Raw genomic sequence first — 17,083 nt, 5'->3', positions numbered from 1 at the left:
CTGGAGGATAACCAAGGTGGCAGGATAAGCCCGGTCATGAATGGCAATTCCTGCCGTGCAGATTCCAGTCGGCGTTATGAGGTTTCCTCCAGCGGTCTGAACTGACGGTCCTTCCCATGCAGTCTTAAATTTCTTCAACTGAGCGGCGATGGGTCCACTCATGACGGAGTAATCGGCTCCTGTGTCTACTAAGGCGGTGACTGCGTGACCGTCGAGAAGCTCGTCGAGGTCAGTGGTTTTTTGTCTTGCGTTACAGTTAGGCCTTGGCGTCGGATCACGGCTGCGTCGCATTGACCCGTGGCTGCTACGTGGCATCGTCAGGTGGTCTTTCGTCTGCGTATTCTTTGCTTACAGACTTCTTCGGGACGGCGGCGTGTCCTTATGTCGTCGACGTAGTCTCTTCGTAGTCTTCGTAGGCGGCGGAGGTTCTTCGTCAGTTCGACGAACAGTAACCGCACCTCCATCGGTTGCTGCTTTTAGTTTTCCGGGTATGGGCTAACGGACCGGCTCTGGGCTGGGCCAGTGTACGAAATGCGCTGCGGTGACAGGTAGCGGCCTGGTGACGGCGAAAGGGACGGTCGTCGAGGGCTCTGCTGAGTAGCGGCGAGGTAGTCGGCGATGTCATGAGGGCGTTCACCTTCCCTCGGGCGCGCTGCATTGACGCCGAAGCCTCGCAAGCCCTGGTCGCGGTATGGGCATCGGCGGTACGCATAGCCGGCTTCGCCGCAGTGGTAGCAGAGCGGGTGGTGGTCGGGGGCGCGCCAAATGTCCGTCTTCCTCGCGTAGGTGCGCTGGGCGACGGGTGGGCGTGCTGGCGGCAGCGGCGGCGGACGACGGAATTGGGGCGTTACAGGACCCTGGCGCGGTCGCGGAGGGGGACCTTGACGGCGTGCGACGGCGACGTAGGTTATCGCTTCTGGCTGGGGCTGCGGGAATTGAGGTTGCACCTCAGGAACTCCAAGCGATCGCTGAACCTCATCTCTCACGATGTCAGCGATCGAGGCCACTTGAGGCTGCGACGAAGGCAAGACCTTGCGCAGTTCTTCACGCACAATGGCCCTGATGGTCTCTTGGAGATCACCGGAGCCCAGTGCTTGGATGGAGCACTGAGGCGTGAGCATTTGGCAGTTATACTGCCTAGTGCGCGTTTCTAAAGTTTTCTCAATCGTCGTTGCCTCTGTCAGGAACTCGGCTACGGTCTTCAGTGGGTTTCGGATCAGTCCGGCGGAAAGTTCTTGCTTTACGCCTCGCATCAAGAAACGCACTTTTTTCTCTTCGGACATTTCCGGGTCAGCGTGCCGGAAAAGAAGGGTGATCTCTTCCGTGAAGATGGCGATGGTCTCATCGAGTAGTTGGCCTCGGGTTTCCAGCAGAACTTCGGCCCTTTCATTGCGAACAACGCTCGTGAACGTCCTCGGGCAGTTACTGCAAAACAGGTCCCATGTTGTAAGGCGGACTCCCGGTTCTCGAAGGAACTCCTCGCGGCGTCTGCCAAGGAGACGCACACATGTCGTAGCTTATCCTCTGAGGTCCAGTTGTTGAAGGTCGAGATCTTTTCGAAGGTTTCGAGCCAGGTTTCCGGATCCTCCATCGTAGCTCCACGGAAGGTAGGGGGCTCTCTGGGCTGTTGAAATACGATGGGTGACACTGGGGCTGCCATCGTGGTTGCCTTGGCCACAATCTTCTTGGTCTTCTCAGGTAGAAGTCCGTGCTCCGGGGGCAGCTGTTGAAGACGGCGGCTTGCTCGATGGCCCGGGACTACGTTGGTGTTCTCTTATCGGTCCGGGCTTGGATCACGGCTTGTCGGAGGCGTCCGGTACATGAATGAAAAGCACCTCCATCAGATGTCACGTGAAGTGACATATTAAGAACACAGTAGCAATACTGTGAAAGAGGAAACTAACTTTTATTGGGCGAACCTGTGCTCACAAAAACAGGCTACACTTAAAGAACGGCGACAACGGCGAACACAGCCGGCGGCCGTCAAAATCTGATCAGTGGGTCAAGCGCGTCGGCTTTTATAGATCAGTCGTCGAATGTTCCAGAGTAATCGCTGGGACCCGCGTGACTTCCACAACGTTCTACATTATTCGCGTCGCGCACACATGCAACCAGATTACACAACGTTCGGTCCCATAAAGTGGATGGAACCATCGATAACATTCCAGAAGCTTCCGATACATGCAGGCGCGTCCTGCGCTGTGCGATAACATTTGTTAGGCGGTGAACCGTGGTCGCCTGATAAAGATAGGCGAGTACACGTGTCAATATGTTTTAATTCGCCTAGAATTCGGCGACGCAAGTTCCTGTCAACGCTTACAGCTTGCTTTAGGAATTCAAGCTAATGGCCGTTCTCTTTTAGAAAGCCTCATCATGTACTATGTCGAGCTGTGCCACATTCCTAGATGTCAGGAATGAAGTCTCAAACTGTAGTAGGGCAAGCTTGCCTAGACTCTTTTGTGCGCCCTCCTGCCCCGCGCTTGAAATTAACAAGCTGCTTTCGGTCTCTGCCTCAACAGTACGCATAACGATATGAGTTTCGAATACATCCCACGGCGCTCAAGGTGTCGCAAGAGGCGATTGGAGGATTGGTGGAAGAAAAGTATGGAAACGGGACAAACAACTGAGGCGTACAAAAACAATATTCCCAATAGGGGTTCAGAAAGTTTGGTTATGGGAATTATTTGTGGGTCTCCATTTCTTTTCTTTTTTTGACATAGGTAGCACACTAGGGAATATAATAACAAGAGCTCGGTGCCACAACGCACCACCCCGTTCCAAAGGAGACGCTCATAGCATCCATCCATGCACTCATAGCCTCCATGCACTCATGCACGTAAGCACTCATAGCCACTGTCTGAAATGACCCGAGTAACAGAGACAAGCAGCGGGGACGAGCAGGCCATCGATGTCACAGACCAACAATATACTGCCTCCAATTCTTGATTACCATTGCACGGAGCATCTCCGCCACAAGTGAATTACCTTCTCATTGGACCTCTCCGCTGAATCTCTCGGACACGCGGGACCTTATCTAAGGTCACTGAAGTCCTACTGCCAAAGTAGACTGACTCGAGACTCTGAAACTCCTTACCATGTAAAGGTCGTGAACATAATTTTTGTTGTGTTTTGTCTTCGTGCTCTCCCCGTCGTCTTCTGATTCATGCGATGAAACCCACCTCACCCGTCCATTGTCGTATCATGGCGCCTCGTTATTTGTAGAATGAGCCTAAGAATGCGTTTCTGATCACCACTGTGACAGTATGTTGTTTTATTAAAAGAGTTCAGAGCCACATAAATCACTAACGTCTAGAGTAGCTTTCGTGTATTTGCAAGCCATTTAGTATATCTATTATTTATTCAGCATCCCAAGCGCTGTTAACGTGAAAGCTGTGACTTCCTTCGAAAGCTACCACGCATGGTCACTCGCGAGCGCCTGTCTACATTTAGTACAAAATAAAGCTCATCAAGAAACCGTAGAAGCTGATTATTTGAGTAAGCGAGTAGGTCTCTGGAGAAGAGAGCGCATTTGGACTGGTAGGTCCATGACTTCATCAGAACCAACGCACAGGAGCAGGGTGTAAGGAACGGAAAGGCAATTGTGCTGACTACCAACCAAATATTGAATCTTTAAAGCAGGGTCTAAAGCAAGGTAACACATTGCAAGAGAAATAGGAAAGACGGAATGCGGGCATGCGTAGAAGTAACGTGGAAGAAAATCACTGCGATAGTGTTGATATGGCCTCCGGAAAGAATGAGCACGGAGAGTAGCTCAGTGGCTATTGTGTTGGGCTGCTGAGCACGAGGACGCGAGATCGAATCCCGGCCATGGCGGTCGCATTTCGATGGAGGCGAAATGCAAAAACACCCGTGTACTTAGATTTAGGTGCACATTAAACAACCCCAGGTGGTCAAAATTTCCGGAGTCGTCCACTACGGCATGCCTCATCATCAGAAAGTTGTTTTGGCACGTAAAACCCCACAATTTATTTTTAACTGACCTTACATGAAAGTTTTCGCCGTGCGGTCATTCGCAAAGCGCCTCCTGTGTCCAACGTACAATGGCTCTGTCGTCCGACGTGTTGCGATAATTCTCCACTAACACAAGCTAATGCGCACTCTAAAGGAGGCCATCAAAAGTACATGCATTAGACTGCTGTTGACTGCCCCAAATAAGCTTGTATGGGCCTTCTGATAATAATGTAATAATACAAAAAGGCAATTAGAAAACCAATACTAAAACAAGTTGTGAAAAGAAAGAAAGAAGCCGAAACAGCAGTTCGTTAAGTGTTGTAGTACTTTTGTTTATCAAATTCCTCTTTCCGGCGGGTGTTTCTATGCCAGAAAAACAGGCCACTGTGTGAACGACCGCATGCGCGAACCCACAAATAAGGTCACTGTGCAAGCAACCTATATGCTCTTAGAGCAAGGTATGTTTCGAAGACCGTATTTATTTTTATGTTGCATTTACTGACGAGTTGAATAACGAAAACCTCCTGTCACTCATTCACGTGCGACACCTTCTACGATAAGCGATCTCGATGATGGGTACGGCAAAATAATTTTTTCTCGCATTGCATTGTTGGCTCTATTATTTATAGACTGTTGACCGAAGGCCTGATAAATCTTATGGTGAGGAGTTTCTAAGGACGTGTCGTGGCATGTGCTGTTTTATGTGACCAAATTTGGAAACGCCGTCTTATCACAATGAAGTCCCTTCTGCAAGCAGTCACCTGCATTATCCATACATTTAATGCCGCTCGAGCACAATCATTACGGCTCTGCAGGAATTTACCTCTGTGCAGTTCTGTCCTACAGAGTATAGTTAATAACTGTACACGCAGCTTGAAGTATAGTAAGTCTTTGTATGCGCCACAATTCTAATCTCCTGTCTTCCTGACTGGCATGTGTGAAGCACCTTACCATTTATAATTACAGCTTTTTATTCATTTGGTGTTGTAAGTAAAATGTTGTCAGGGAAACATTTCCTCGTAACTGATTGTGCTCCAAATTTGCGGAAGTATACAAGTCCAAGTAACATTAAAGTGCGCCTCTTAAGCGCATGCTCCTGCGTTGAGCGTCGGCGTGCTTCGGCGTGGTTATACCTCGTGACCGAGCGAACGAGCACAGCGAAAGATAAAAGCGAACGCGGAGCGCAGCGGTAGATGAAAGAGCGCGCGAGGAGGAAAGTGGGGATGAGGATACAATGAAAGCAAGTGGCGGAAAGCGGAGGGGAGACGGCATCTGCAGCCACGTGGACGATCTCATCAGCGCTTTGGGGTGATGGGGGTTGACCGCGGCGTCAACATAGAGCGTCAGCTCCTCAGGTCAGTCTGCAGCACCAGCGCGCGTGACGGGAACCACTGCTCCTGCAAGGGGTGATGCCAAGAAGTGAGGGGTGAGGTGAGTGAGCAAGAGGTGAGGTGAGTGGCTGCGAGTAAGGCTCGATGTCCCGCTCCCTTGGGTGTTGTCGCCGCTGACACTGGTGACACGATTTCGCCGCGACGACAGCCCGCTCTCGTAGCTGGGGGAACCAAAGCGCGAGAAGAAAAGCGTAGTGCCCCGCACGACGGGCTGTGCGGCGGCGATGGCTGCGATATGGCGATAAGAGTAGCGCGCGTCGTCTGCATGGAAACAAAGCACTACATGAGCTCCATGCATCGGCTGCTGTGAATCGCGTCCACGCGTCACCCACGCGCTGCCTCTTGCGATGTCCAGATTAGCGAGGCAGTTGCGCCACACTTCGCTTCGTTTGCGAAGCGCCGCAGGAGACAGATTGTCCGCGCCATTCAATACCTGGCGATATGAAGGCACGTGTCTAGCTCTGCTGAAATCAGCAGCAGCAGCCTGTTTTATGTCCACAGCAGGACGAAGGTCTCTCCCTGTGATCTCCAATTACCCCTGTCTTGCGCCAACCGATTCCAACTAGCGCCCGCGAATTTCCTAATTTCATCGCTCCATCTTGTCTTTTGTCATCCTCGATTGCGTTTTCCTTCTCTTGGCATCCATTCTGTAACCCTAATGGTGCAACAGTTATCTAACCGGCACATTACATGACCTGCCCAGCTCTATTTTTCCTCTTGATGTCAATTAGAATATCGTCTATACCCGTTTGCTCTCTGATCCAAACCGCTCTCTTTCTATCTCTTAATGTTATGCCTAGAAATCTTCGATCCATCGCTCCTTGCGCGGTCCTTAACTCAGGCCTACGTTTGCCGCTTACATGTGCCCTATTTTAGGAGGTATTCAGACCTGGATTGGGAAGAATTGGGGATAAGAGTTAATGGAGAATACCTTAGTAACTTGCGATTCGCTGATGATATTGTCTTGCTTAGTAACTCAGGGGATCAACTGCAATGCATGCTCACTGACCTGAAGAGGCAAAGTCGAATGGTGGGTCTAAAAATTAATCTACAGAAAACTAAAGTAATGTTTAACAGTCTCGGAAAACAACAGCAGTTAACGATAGGTAGTGAGGCACTGGAAGTGGTAAGGGGAATACATTTACTTAGGACAGATAGTGACTGCGGATCCGGATCATGAGACTGAAATAATCAGAAGAATAAGAATGGGCTGGGGTGCGTTTGGCAGGCATTCTCAGATCATGAATAGCAGGTTACCATTATCCCTCAAGAGAAAAGTGTATAATAGCTGTGTCTTACCAGTACTCACCTACGGGGCAGAAACCTGGAGGCTTACGAAAAGGGTTCTACTCAAATTGAGGACGACGCAACAAGCTATGGAAAGAAGAATGATATGTGTAAGGTTAAGGGATAAGAAAAGAGCAGATTGGGTGAGGAAACAAACGCGAGTTACTGATATTAGTTGAAATCAAGAAAAAGAAATGGGCATGGGCAGGACACGTATTGAGGAAGGAAGATAACCGATGGTCATTAAGAGTTACGGAATGGATTCCAAGGGAAGGGAAGCGTAGCAGAGGGCGGCAGAAAGTTAGGTGGGCGGATGAGATTAAGAAGTTTGCAGAGACAACATGGCCACAATTAGTACATGACCGAGGTAGTTGGAGAAGTATGGGAGAGGCCTTTGTCCTGCAGTGGGCGTAACCAGGCTGATGATTATGATGATTTTAGCAGTGCTTGTAAAAATGCAATCTATCGTCGCGACTAAAAAAGCAACCCGCGACTTATATAACCCCAGTCAGAACCTTGCCCCTTCAGACACAGCGATCACCAAATGGGGCGTCCGTGCCCACTGCCTCACCGCGCGGGCAGCCATCGACAGAGCGTAAACTGGACCGCACCCCGCAATGCCGGCATGCCTAGGGGACAAACGCATACAAGACGCCCTAAAAAACCTCCTCCGTAGTGCCTAGGCAGAGTCACATATTCAAGGAACAAAGGCCCCCAGATTTTCTCTCTCGCACCCGCTCCTCCATGGAAGGCCTGCTAACACATTTTGACACCGGTCTCATCATCAGCTTCAATAATATCGCGTGACAGCCTGTCGTGTCACGTGGTCCTTACAACAGATAGCGCATTAAAAAGACGATTTAACCCATCTTGTTGGCTTAGTGGCTATGGCACTGCGCTCGCTGCTACGCTCGAGGTCGCGGGTTCGAGTCCCAACCGCTTCGGCCTCATTTCAATGGGGGCGAAATAAAAGAACGTTCGTGTACCGCGCATTTGGTTGCACGTTAAAGAACCGCCGACTAAAAAATCTCGTCTTACTGTCCTAAACTGTTATCATGACATCACCGTCATTACGTTGTCGTCATGCGTTCGTTGTCACCGTCGAGCCGTCGTGATCGTTTTAACCTCGTCATTCTGACTTCGTCAGTCGACTATAGTCGTGTCGCCGTCGTCAAGCTATCGTCGTCGTCACTTCCAGTGCTGACATGCCGCCGTCGTCGTCTTACAGTCGCCGTCGTGCCGTCATGCACATTACCGGCCTCGGCAAGTGAGTGTCATAGCAAAGTGGGCCGATACCGCCGATACTGCAGTCGATGTATGTCGGATATAACCGAAGCAACAAAAGTATCAGAATGACTACTACCGATTCTATAATTGAGCGCGCGTCTTCAGCAATAGGGTGTGTCAGGCTACATTTGTTGATTGCCAATCGCGTTATCGTCGACTGTCATGGTAAGATTGGCTCCGCGGGGCTTCATGTCCGCCGTCCTCAGGTCTAAATCTTGTATTGGTAATTCAGTACATTCAAGATGCCCTTTTCAAGATCCTTTAAAAGAAAAGAGAGACTACTGCTCCCCGAGTTAAGTTTTGAACAGAAGGATTCGCCAAACTGTTCTAGAGCGCTCACGCTCCTTTCCTTTACGAGATGAAAGGCCGAAGTCGACCTCTGGCCATAGGGTAGCACATTAATACGTAGGTACTTAAGTTCCGAATGCCTGCGCACGCCTTATACAGTCCGTGTATTGTTCGCGTGCGGACGTTTCTTGCACGTAAACTCATCGAAGAGACTGTTGTTGTTGTTGTAGCCTGTGGCACGTGTGGCTCCTACCCACGATGGGGGATTGGCCAAGAAATAGGTGGATTATTCCAGAATTATATAGAGCATAAATTTCCTGATATCTATGGGAATAGCAGTGAATAGGGTTGAATTACCGGCTAAAATAAAATCAGGAAGGTGCTGTTGAATGAGTAATAATTAATTTAAAAGTAATGAAAAAATAGAATTTAGCAGGGCATTCGTTTAGATTCTGTAAGGAATGTTTGGACAGCGAAGCATGCATCCCTGTGGCTGAATCCCAAAGTGGACGCCCCGAACGAAAGAACTGCAGGTTCTGTCAAGTCCAGGCCAATTCTTCGAAAAGGTATCTCCAACAATCTTTTTCTTAACGCAGCAAAGCGGCGACAAGATAGAAGAAAGTGCTGTATCGTCTCCTCCTCCTCACAAAAAGAACAGAGGGGAGAGGGAACCAAACCCGACCTGTGTAAATAGAAATTTAGGGAGGGAATGCGGCAGCGTAATTTGGTGAGGCAGACCTCAAGCATCTTTGTGTAACAAGATTCGCTATGCCAGGGAAATGCCAGGTGTTTATACTCTGGAGAAGCTGTCAAATGTGGGTTTGATAAGGCTAATCTAATTGATCTCATCCAAAATCTTGCCGCCGTGATCTGTGCTGTCACTGGTAGAATAGGAAGAACAGGGCCGGATAGTGATGCATGTGCCAGTGAATCGGCAGTTTCATTAAATAACAAACCTTTATGACCAGGCACCCAAATCAAATGAATACATTGCACATGGGCAGGAACTAGTAAGTGGAAGAGCTTTAGCATGGGTGACTCATTAGTAGCGGTAAGGCAAGAGCATACAGAAAGGGAGTCCGTAAGAATAGCAGCCGTTGTAATCATTTGGTCTAATTTACGTAAAGCTAGGATTACTGCTAACAACTCGGCCAGAAAAATAGGCACAAGATCAGGCAATCTTAAAGAAAAAGACCAGTCGAGCGCAGGACAAAATATTCCAATGCCAGCTTTTTCCTCACACTGTGAGGCATCTGTTGCAATGATAATGTTTGTTTCTAGGGTGCTTAGGTGGTCTTGCAACATGGCGTTTAAGATGCCGTAAGGGAGTAGTTTCGCGTGGTTCGGGAAAATGTCGTCGAACCTGATCTCTCGGTAACTTGAATGCGTATTATTAGGAAGCAGATCACGAATTTGCACATTTAGTGGTTCAAGTAATGTTTGCACAAATATAATCTGTGGTCTATGAAACCTGGGCCAATGAACAGGAAAAAATGATTCTGGATCGGAGATGAAAATTATTTGAGGACGGTTTAATGGTGATTCATATAGCCTTAAGAAGGTCTGAACGGTCAGAAGGTGAAATCGGCATAATATGGGTGGGATTCTTGCTTCCATGTATAATACGGCATTTGCAACGTATTTTGGAAGGCCTAAGCACAAACGTAGTGCCTCTTGTTGTAACAAAACTAGCGGCCGAAGCTTGTATGATGGAACACCTGAGAATAAAACACATCCAAATTCTAACACCGGACGAACGTACATTTTATATACCATCAAGAGGGATTTTCTGCGCGTACCTGTTCTTCGATTGCTTAACTTGCGCAAAATGCCCATTGTACGAGCTCCTTTTGTCGCAATATATTCAATATGTGGCCGCCAGTTAAGATTTCCGTTGTAAATAACTCCAAGGTACTTTAGTGACTCTACTTGTGGGATATCTTCGAGATGGTAGTTCAGCGATATGTATACTGGGTCTTTAACTGGAAAAACAAGTATAGCACACTTATTAGCATTCAGGTTTAAGTGTAAGCTATCCAGCCAGTGTTCCAGTTCCCTTAGATACGACTGCAAAATTTCGTAAAGAGAGTATATGTCACTAGCCATACCAAAAAAGGCAATGTCATCAGCATAAACGTAGGTACTGACTCCTGGGTGAGCGGGGATTCTGCTCAGTAAAATATTAAATAATACTGGTGAGAGTACCGATCCCTGAGGCACACCTCTTGTTTGCTTATGTTTTCTAGAAGAATAGCCGCTTCGAAAACAATAGAATTCCCTGTCTTTTAAAAATTCATGCACCCATGCTACAATATAGCCTGGAAAACAATGGCTCCGTAACCGATTTGTTAAAATTGTGTGTTCAATGCTGTCATAGGCTTTACATATATCCAAGGTAACTAAAGCCGCGTATTGCTTTTTCTGTCTGGCGATGTTAATTCGACTTTCAAGGTCTACATGCGCGTGCCATATTGAATAGCCAGATCGAAATCCAATTTGGCAAGGACTCAACAATTGATTTTCGTCAATAAACTCTATTATGTGTCCGAGAAGCACTCTTTCAATAAGTTTCACTATGTTTGATGTCAACGCAATTGGTCTGATGTTGTCGATAGTGTACCCTGCCCCTTGCTTTTTAAGTAACGGAACAATTTTGGCGATCTTCCATTCTTGTGGAATCCATGCATTGCTAACAGAGTAGTTTACCAAGTTCAGAAGCTCACGTGGAGCTTCTTGAAAGAAAATCTTCAACATTGCATTTGTTATTCCGTCCAGGCCAGGCGCTATAGTTGGCAACCGTAACATAACTTGTGCTACTTCCGAATAGGATATCTCTTTGTAGTCCGATAATGCAGGAGTAAAAACAGAAGCTTGAAGGCGCGTTGCGAACCGGCTCTCCAATCCTTTAGCCAATAGCTCTAAGGACTCCTGCATTTCCTGTGAGGTATAGACGATTGAGTCTACATTAACGCTCATTGGGAGTCTGTTTCTAAACCGAAGGTAATTAAATAAAGCACTTTTGTTTTTGGATTTAGATAGATAATCGAAATGGTTTTTATCGTACTCATCTTTTGCGTATTTAATAGCACGTTTGAAGGTTGCCGAAATAAATTGATAATCTTTCCAATTTTGGGGGCTCTAATTATGTAGAAGTTTTTTCCAAGCAGCTTTCCTTCTTCGATAAACTCGTGTGCACTCACTGTTCCACCAAGGACTAGATGGGGAACGCTTAGCGGTCTGAATTACAAATTCAGACTTTTGTCGGGACATCTGTAACGCTGAACAAATATTCAAGCCAGTTTCTTCGTTATTACTGTTAGTTAATGGTGCAATGGTGGAGCGCAAGCAGTCTTTAAATTTTTTGCAATTCACAAATATTCTGTCGTGTCGATCAACTGATGTTAAAGGGCATGCAATTTCAAAGTATACCGGAAGATGATCACTGTTTGTACCGAAATCAATCGTAGTCCAAGATGTCACGGTGACGCTTGTGCTAGAAAACGTCAAAGGTAACACTGATTGAGATTGCCCACGGATAAAAGTAGGTCGTCTGACATTAAGGCATGAAAGATTTTTATCTATGGTCCAGTCCCATAGACGTGTCCCACATGCATCTGTTTTCTAACCCCATGACACGTGATGCGAGTTGAAGTCACCAGTAAGGACGACTTCATTTTTGCAGCTGGCAAGCGCGCTATCCAATTGGTATGTACTGTGTACGCCCGTAGGGAAATAAGCATCTATAATAGAAAATGAACGGTAGCCTGGGATGCTAAGGTGCACTGCCAAAATTTAACATTCTGGAGACATTAACTTGAAAGCTATTTTCGCCTTATGACAGAATTTAGACGATACCAAAATCATTAAACCACCTCCTAGTGAAAGGCGATCTAATCGAAAAGATCGAAAATCTTTAAAATGAAACTTTTTCTCAGGAGTAAGCCAGGTTTCTTGTAAGATTATGACGTCAGGATTAAGTTCAGTTGTTAAGTAATTTAAGTATGTTGAAGCAGAGAACAAGGAACGACAGTTCCACTGTAGCACTTTTAAAAAAGCTATGGTGATGATCTAATTGATATTCAGCTACTATCGTCGCGATGAACTTTCTTGGATGCCAGAATGAGAAATAGGATTACCCTTTTTGTTTTTGGTATAAGGACAAGAAGTAGTTACTGGAGACCCAGTTCGCTTTTGCGGCCTGATATCATGACCCGTTTCCATGTCGACCTGCGAGTCTGACTGACGCGAAGAACAAGGATCGGATCCTACAAATGTTGGGTCCGATGTGGTACTCGGCGCTAGGATTGAACTGGCTACCTGTTCTGCAGCACAAACAATCGATTTGGTGATTGGTGCGGCAGCTGTTTGCAACAGCTGTGTCATCTGCGCAGTAAACACTTGTGAAATACATTCGGTAACACTTGTGACAATATGTTGCATAGCCTTTGTCATTGCTTTTTCTACTGCTGATTCAATAAGTTTAGGCAAGTTGTCTTCATGGAAAGTAGATTGCCTCGCAGTGACGCCAGCGTATCCAAAGGCTCTTTCCTTGACGACTGCAATAGCTTCTCGCCGCGAACATCGTCGCCTGTAAATTATCTCTAGTAACTGTATTTCGTTAGCTCTAGCTGAGCAGCTTCCATAGTCAGCCGCATGGTTTCCTCCACATAGGCAGCACGTCTCGGTTTCAGCTGTGCATTCATTGGGGGAATGATCGGCACCACAGGCGCGACAGCGTCCATTTGATTTGCAGCCGCCTGCACTATGGCCAAAACGCCAACAGTTTCGACACTGAAGTGGACGCGAAGCGAGAGGTTCCACTCTAAAAATAAGTGGCCACACTTTTAGTTCGGATGGGTAGGACATGCCAGCAAACGTAGCAATAACCGATTCTGTGGCAACTTTTTCCCCGTTTACGAGTCGGTTATATCGGTATACAGCTATCACGCCAGCATCAGACAGTTTCTCCAGAGTCTCAGTCGGGCTCAATCGAGAGTCTACGCCCCGGACAATGCCTTTAGTGCATGCTAGATGAAGAGGAATGAACGCAGTCACCGGGACAGATGCGAAAGTCTTACACTTTAAGAGGTCTGCAACACAGGTCGAATCTGATGACCTACAAACTATCCCACCTCTTCCCAATTGTCGGACATCGCTTATCATCTGGAAATGCTGCGTCATGGCTTGGAGCTCGGCCTGAACAGCTTGTGGGTTGTTCAGCCGGATGAATCCACCGTTCGAGGGCACCAGCGCGACAGGGATGCTGCTAACACCGCTGCGGAAGAAAGATTGCAAAGGCAAATCATCAGGAGAAAGGGAGGCTGACCAAGGGCTGGGCCCTTGCCCAGGAGAGTTTTTAGACATCAGTGCTGATTCAATCACGAAATAAGTCCTACAAAAATTAGATAACTGAGATAACTAGGTCAAATCCACCCAAAACTCAGCCAAACCACCAAGCAAGTTCCAGCTTGGGCACACCGGGGCGGAGAACCGAACGAGTCCACGGGGCTTGTCACAGGCACCGAAACACGCAGCCGTTCGAACGTCAGCCAGCCCACCAGCCCGAGAAGATGGGTATCAGTCAGAAGCGCTTCCGACCTTTCGTCTGTGTGCTTCAAATTTGGACAGTGCAGTACTCATTGCATTACATCGTCATCTTCTCTCATCCTCCTCTCCTACCGCCTAAGCCTTGCCCAATCTACGCTGTTTAGAGAGTATTAGGCCGAAAGTACAAAGCTCTCCCGTCTTTACTTTCGCGAAACTTTCTGCTTTTCTTAAAATTGTATTTGATTTTGCCAGTTGTTATTTGGGCCTCTGATGCTAACCGTTCATTGAAATTCTCTCCCGTCATGTAAAAAAATGTAAAGCAAAAACAAATTTACTGAACTGTTGCAAGCAATTTCTTCTTCGTAATAAATAAGTTTGAGACGTAACCCACCGAAATACGTGTCAGCGCGATCTGCCGTGAAAACAGCGTGCTCGAGCCCTCGCGCAGGTAAACACCAGCGAGCCCGAACGACTCAACGCAAGGCAACACCAAGTGACAAGACGTTAACGATCATCATCATTATCATCATCATTATCCGCCTATTTTATGTCCACTGCTGGACGAAGGCATCTCCCTGCAATCTCCAATTACCCCTGTCCTGCGCCAACCGATTCCAACTAGCACCCACAAATTTCCTAATTTCGTCGCACCACCTAGTCTTCTGCCGTCCTCTACTGCGCTTCCTTCTCTTGGTACCAATTCTGTCACCCTAACGGTCCAACGGTAATGACCTGCCCAGCGCCATTTGTTGTTCTCTTAATGTCTATTAGAATATCGTCTATACACGTTTGCTCTCTGATACAAACCGCTCTCTTTCTGTCTCTTTAAGTTATGTCTAGCGTTGTTCGTTCCATCGCTCTTTGCGCCGTCCTTAACTTGTTCTCAAGCTTCTTTGTCAGTCTCCAAGTCCCTGCCCCATATGTCAGCACCGGTAAAATGCACTGATTGTATACTTTCCTTTTCAATGATAATGGTAAGCTTCCAGTCAGGAGCTGGCAATGTCTGCCGTATGCGATACAACCCATTTTTATCCTTCTGTGAATTTCCTTCTCATGTTCAGGGTTCCCTGTGATTAATTGACCTAGGTAAACGTACTCCTTCACAGACTCTAGAGGCTGCCTTGCCCTCTTGAACTCTTGTTCCCTTGCCCAGTTATTTATCATTATCTTTGTCTTCTGCATATTAATCTCCAGCCCCACTCTTACACTCTCCCTGCTAAGGTCCTCAATCATTTGTTGTAACTCATCTGCAGTGTTGCTGAATAGAACTATGTCATCAGCAAACCGAAGGTTTGCTGATGACATAGTCTGTACTTCTTGATTGAGTCTGTACTCCTTGAGTCTGTACTCCTTGATTACGCAATGCCTCTATGACTGATTGTATCTCTACTGAATCAAATGCTTTTTCGTAATCTATGAAAGCCATATAGAGAGGCTTATTGCACTTTGCGGATTTCTCCATAACCTGATTAATGACATAGACGTGATCCATTGTAGAGTACCCCTTCCTGAAGCCAGCCTGTTCCCTTGGTTGACTAAAGCCCAGTGTTGCCCTTATTCTATTGGAGATTATTTTGGTAAATATTTTATATAATGCTTGGAGTAAGCTAATGGGCCTCTAATTTTTCAGTTCTTTAACGTCTCCCTTTTTGTGGATTAGCACAATGTTTGCATTTATTCCAATTTTCTGGGACCCTTGCAGTCAATAGACACTTCGTATAGAGAGCCGCCAGTTTTCCTAGCATTATGTCTCCTCCATCTTTGTTTAAATCGACTGTTATTCCATCCTCTCCAGCCGCTTTCCCCGTTTCATGCTTTGCAAGGCCCTTCTGACCTCACCTCTAGTTATAGGAGGAGTTTCTGCATACTGTTCATTATTGTTTCGAATGGAGTACTCCTGAGTCCTCTGGGTACTCTACAGGTCAGTGTAGAATTCTTCCGATGCTTTTATTATACCTTCGAGATTGCTGATGATATTACTCTGCTTATCTTTCAGTGCATACATCTTGGTTTGTCCTATGCCAAGTTTTCTTCTCACTGATTTCAGGCGGCGTCCATTTTTTACGGCTTATTCACTCTTTCTCACGTTATAATTTCGAATATCACTTATTTTCACTTTGTTGATCAGTTTTGACAGTACCGCTAATTCTATCTTATCTATTGAGTTGGGCACGTTTATTCTTTGTCGTTTCTTTATTAGGTCCTTTGTTACTTGGGAGAGCTTGCCTACTGGTTGCCTTGGCGCCTTGCCTCCCCCTTCAATTGCTGCCTCTGAAGCCAGCCTTGTTTCGGTTTCCTCCATTACCTCTATGTCATCATCATCATCTCTCTGTTCTAAGGCTGCATATTTTTTTGCAAGTACCAGCCTAAATTGGTCTTTAGCAGTGTGTTCAATGGGGCTGGTTGGTTCATCTTTAGAATAAAAACAGGAACAGCGCAACACAGGACGAGCGAGTAAACAGGACAGAGCGCTGACTAGCAACCAAATGCTTTATTTGCAGAAGCAGCATATAAATACTTCATGAAGGTGACATAAAAAATAGAAAAAGAAGTATAAGGAGGATAAGTGTCAGCCATGAAGATAATCAATTTCTTTTGTTGAGAGTGAGAGGGACGCAGAGCTGACGCGCACGTCGCCACTTCCGCGCACGCTTTTCACTATATCTTCCGATTATTTCGCACTTGTTAAAGATCGGGGTGCAACCACACGTCTTACAGTGCGCAGCTAGATGACTGTACGGGTTTCCTTTTAGTGAAGTGGCATGCTTGCGCAAGCGATCATTAATGCACCTCCCCGTTTGCCCGATATAGCAACGTTTACAATCAAGCGGGATTTTATAGACGAGTGCGTTGTACAGTTAACAAAGCCCTGAACATGATTCTTATAGCAGCTTTTGCGCGCGACAGTATTCTTCCTGTGGACTATTTTGCACAACCCGCTCAGTTTATTAAGGACATTGCACAGCACCATCACCCCTGCCTTGGCCGCAATTTTCAGAATGTTATGGGAAACACGGTGTAGATAAGGAATGACGGCAAACCTAGATCTGGAAGGCGGTGACTGCAAAGTTTGCTTTCCGGCGTTCTTTAACTCTTTTACAAGGTGCACAAGGTGCAACACTGCACAAAACGCTGGTCGGGTAGCCTGCTGATGTTAGTCTGCTGACTTGCGCTGAAAAGCTCTGTTCAACAGAGTGCTCGCACGAGCGCTTCAAAGCAGCTTGCAAACATGCCTTAGCGATGCCTCGTTTTACGAGTTTCGAGTGAGCAGATGAAAGCGGGAGAAGCCCTTTCTTTGAGCGAGGCGAGTA

The sequence above is a fragment of the Dermacentor andersoni genome, chromosome 2 (genome assembly GCF_023375885.2).
Source record: "Dermacentor andersoni chromosome 2, qqDerAnde1_hic_scaffold, whole genome shotgun sequence".
NCBI lineage: Eukaryota > Metazoa > Arthropoda > Arachnida > Ixodida > Ixodidae > Dermacentor > Dermacentor andersoni.
Note: the sequence above shows the minus strand (reverse complement) of the source record.